Source organism: Lupinus angustifolius, chromosome LG16 (genome assembly GCF_001865875.1).
Source record: "Lupinus angustifolius cultivar Tanjil chromosome LG16, LupAngTanjil_v1.0, whole genome shotgun sequence".
In the NCBI taxonomy this organism is placed as follows: domain Eukaryota; kingdom Viridiplantae; phylum Streptophyta; class Magnoliopsida; order Fabales; family Fabaceae; genus Lupinus; species Lupinus angustifolius.
Genome location: NC_032024.1, coordinates 20,774,143 through 20,779,496, shown reverse-complemented (window position 1 = coordinate 20,779,496; position 5,354 = coordinate 20,774,143).

Sequence of the window (5,354 nt, the reverse complement as noted above, 5' to 3'; positions counted from 1 at the left end):
AAACAAATATAATTTGAATCTTCGTCTCTATAATTTTATATCGAAGTGATCAAGATTAATAATATATTATTAATACTAGTAAACAAAGTAGGTTATAGTAAAGTATAGTTAATAATTATTTGATTGTATTATATAAAAAGCATTGTTTAAAAATGAAATTAACTTTCGTTAAACAAACGATAATAAACTGTCCTCTCATATAAGCAAATAATTTGTCGTTTTCGGCCATTAAAATTATGACATATATCCTATTTTTTTAGTTTTTAGAAATAATTTATAGAAAAGGATTAAATATGAGTATATACTTTATTCTTTAAACAAAAACGATAATAATTCTATATTATTGTCCAACTATTATTTGATTTTAATGTCATTTTCAGCAGATAGAAGTTTAAAAATGTCACACATTCAAATAAATTTAATACACAATCTCAAAACATACTTTCAGCAGTCCTAAATATAATACAATATTCAATGCAAACGAAAATAAACTAATGACCATTTTAATCTTTATCGCTGTAATTTTAAATTGAAACAATGAAGAAAAATAACACATTATTAGTAATTTTAAATAAAGCAAGTGTTAATAGAGTAAAGTTAATCCTTATTGTGCATATTATATAAATATCGGTATTTGAAAATGCCCAGGTTCCTCTTATTGGATTTTTGCACACTTGCTTGAAATGCCCAGTTAATCGATGAAACATTTTTCATAATCGATTTACCAATAACAGAAATAGAATTCTAGAGCAGCAAATATCATGTACACTCAATACAAAAAATGCGATATAATTTTCTTAAATAAAATATATAAAAATTAATATCCAATACTAGAAAATAAGAATATGGGTCGATAGACACAAAATATTTGTCGACGCGCTAGTGTAAAATAAATGTAGAACACTTTCATGAAAAGTGATTTAATTCAAAAAAAATGGAAGATATTAATTCTGAACCTTGAGTTAAATACTCTCTCTTTAGTATGTCAGGATATATGTACCACTCTTCCTAGTTATATGTTTGAAGTGAAAACTATTATTATATACAAATATAGATTATTATGTATCCCAAATGCATATATAGTATGTCCACTTCTGATCAATGGTTTCAAAGTTATGCCAAAAATAAAAAAATCAACATTAAAATTAGTCACTACTTGTTTGTATCTCACAACCAACAACAAGGTGAGTGGCTATGATGCATCTAGTATTCAATATGTGGTGAAAGAAGTTTGGCAACAAAGTTTCATGCAAAAATTCCGACCACAACTATATTTACCAACATAAGTGTGGCGGAGCTCAAGTTCCACTTATTGGGTTTTTGCACACTTGCTGAAAAATGTCCAGTTAATTGATTAAGCACTGTTCATAATCGATTAACCAATAACAGAAATAGAATTACCAAAACAGCAAATATCATGTACACTCAATACAAAAAATGTGATATAATTTTCTTAAATAAAATATATAGAACTTAATATTCAATACTAGAAAATAAGAATAGGGGTCGATAGACACGAAATATTTGTCGACACACTAGTGTAAAATAAATGTAGAGCACTTTCATGAAAAGTGATTTAATTAAAAAAAAATGGAAGATATTAATTCTGAACCTTGAGTTAAATTCTCTCTCTTTACTATGTCAGGATATATGTACCGCTCTAACTAGTTATATATTTGAAGTGAAAACAATTATTATATATCTAAATAAATTATTATGTACCCCAAATGCATATATAGTTTGTCAAATTCTGATCAACGGTTGCAAAGTTATGCCAAAAATAGAAAATCAACATTAAAACTAGCCACTACTTGTTTGTATCTCCCAACCAGCAGCAAGGTGATTGGCTCTGATGCATCCAGTATTCAATATGTGATGAAAGAAGTTTGGAAACAAAGTTTCATGCAAAAATTACAACCACAACTATATTAACCAACATACATCTGAATCAACCAACATGCAAATAGCTCAACAAGACAACAAACATCAAACAGTGAATGCTACATGCAGATTCTGAAACCCACACAGAATGGTTATTCTAAAACACACACTAAACAATACTAAGAACCTTTAGCATTCAAATACATAATATTGTTCAGTAATAAATATAAGTGATCACCATTCTACCATTTTAGGACATACACTAAAAGGAGGATTTTAGACATTGGTGTTTGGAGTTAATCAAAGTAAAACATAAGAACTTGTCTAAGTAGTTTAAATACATAAGAAGTTGAGAAATATTTGCATCATTCAAAATGATTTTGTCTCCTCAAGAATTTGTTAATATTTAGTTTATGTTTATTGTGAATTGTTTATATGCATTTCATATAAAAAACCAACCAAAATATGTTTACTCATTATTTGTGCATTGACATATTCATATGATTCATTTTATTAGGCAATTCCTTGTGGTTCGACATAACCCTATACTATACTATAATTGAATCTTGAAAGAGGTGTTAATTGTAAAAGAGTAAAGTGTTATCAATAAAATCATTTGTTGAAACACCTTTTAATATACAAAAGTGACGAAGCTAACTTACTAACTTTTATTTATTGTTATTTATTTCCACCATTTATTTATTCTTTAATACCAACCTTCCTTAAGGAAGAAGTTTGGTTTGTTAATAAAAGGAACCCGAAAGGGAGTAAATAAACAAAGGTCACTTAATTTTATTATTCTTTTGTTCATTATTTATTTATTTGTTTTTAACAACTTACTATTCATCACTTTTGTACATTAGAATATCATTAAACCGGTGTTGGCATTTATTCCACAAAACCGAGATGGTATTCAAAGGTATTTAATAATTATGTAATAGAGTATTGCTTCGTTACCATTGTACTAGTGTTAGATTTTATTCTATAAAAGCCGAGATGAGGCAAAGAAGGAATAACTTATTTACATGATTATTAGAAGTAAGTTGTAACTGGAATATTCTTGAAAATATTATACCGACTTTGGAACTTATTTCAACAAAGCAGAGATGGCGAACAAAGAATAAAAATGAGCTCACTTACTTATTTAAATAAAAAGTAAACAGTACAAAGAATAGGGAATATGCTTTCAACAAATTGGCACTACTGCCAAGACGATTTGTTGAGGAGGGAAAACCCCCTCGAAAATACCTTTCAACAAATTCGCGTCATTATCGGGGAATTGCTTTAATAATATAACATTTCATATTTATATGTCATTTATCAAACAATTGTGCCTAAAATTTTCTTTCTCTTTTGTATAAATTTATTTTTCTTTTTGTACATCTTTATTTTTATGTTTTGTACATTTGAAAAAATTAAAAACTCAAAAAGAAAAAAGTGAATTAGTGGAGTGAAAACCCACTAGTTAAGAAACCTTTTATTGTTGTTATAAAAGTTTTAGGAGATATGGAGGTACCCATCATCAACCTTTTCAAAAGAACAACATAAAAGGGATTGAAATAAACAAAGATATGTGGTTGGACTTGTTCTTCAAGAAGGGAAGCCACTTGAATCCTTAAAGGTTAAGTATTCACCATGTACCTTTTGATGATAATACTTTATCTTGTGATACGTTAACCAAACATCTCGACCAACATGCCTTAGTAAATGATTTTGAAATTGTCAAAATAATTTTTAAAACTAAGACCATGCTTGTTACATTTGTGCCAAAAATGAATTTTTCCTAAATTGAGAACTCCTAAAAAGTGTGTTATTTGGTTCACCATTTAACAAAAGAAACACATGAAATTCAGAATGGATTTCTTTATGGATGTTTGGTGTGATAAAATGTGTTTTAAAGTTCCATAAATTCTGTTTGGACTTCCATTTTATCACTCCGTCTCTACAATTTTATATCGAAGTGATCAAGATTAATAATAAATTATTAATACTAGTAAAAAAATTAGGATATAGTAAAGTATAGGTAATAATTATTTGATTGTGTTATATAAAAAGCATTATTTAAAAATGAAAAACAATAATAAACTGTGCTCTCCTATAAGCAAATAATTTATCTTTTTCAGCCATTAAAATTATGACCTATATCCCATTGTTTTAGTTTTTACAAATAATTTTATAGAAAATGATTAAATATGAGTATATACTTTATTCTTTAAACAAAAATGACAATAATTCTATATTATTGTCAAACAATTGTTTGATTTTAATGTCATTTCCAGCAGATAGAAGTTTAAAAATGTTACACATTCAAATAAATTTAATACGTAATCTCAAAACATACTTTCAGCGGTCCTAAATATGATACAATTTTCAAACCAAACAAAAATAAACTAATGTCAATTTTCATCTTTATCGCTATAATTTTAAATTGAAGTAATGAAGAACACTAACACATTATTAGTAATGGTAACAAAATAAATTCGTGAAATTCAGAATGGATTTATTTATGGATGTTTGGTGTTATAAAATGTGTTTTAAAGTTCCATAAATTATGTTTGGACTTCCATTTTATCACTCGGATTTGAGATATGATTGAAATTTTTTCTAAACATCGATTTTCATGAAAAAGCATGTTGTTTGGTTGGAATTCTCTCAATCAAAATTAATTCATGAACGTAGTGTCTTAGGAAATTATAAATTCATGTGAATTGTTAGACTAACCTCAAAGAAAAAGAGAATTGCAAGTTCGAAATGATTTACAGGAAAACAAGTCCAAACAAACAAACAAAAATGAGGAGTTGATGGCACCACTATCTAGGAGAGGATAGTGAATACTAGGAGAATGAAACTCTGTGTTCTCCTAAAAATGGTGGTTATTTTTAATTTTATTTTTCATTATTTCAATATATTATACAAACTTCCTAAAAATATTTTTTTGAGTTAAGGACAAGTCAAGTACTTAAGTTGGGGGGAGCGTGTTTTGAAAGAATGAAAATTTTGCTGTATTTTAAAACGTTCTGCTGTTCCTGCTTTATTTTAATTTTTTTTGTGTGTTTATTTTTATTTTTTTAGTGTACTTACTAGTTAAACTTATTTTTTAGCGTGTTTATTTTTTTTTGTTTTGGAAGATTTATTTAATAAGTGAATTTTTTGAAACTAAACAAAGTAAAGAAACACAAACTTGGCTTAAACATTTTTCAAGATCAATGACTTTGTATATAACAAGCTTCGATGAGCAACATGAGATGAAAAATTGAAAATTTTGTGAATAATTCATAAAGTTATAACTTGGATAAAATGCAAACTTTTTGGAAAATCATTTATCATGACCTTGTGAATTTGTTTAAAAATCACAGACCCATCAAAATATGTTTAACCCGTTATTTGTGCATTGACATGTTTATATGATTCATTCTAAGAGCATGCTTGTTACATTTGTGCCAAGAATGACTTTTTCCAAACTTGAGAACTCC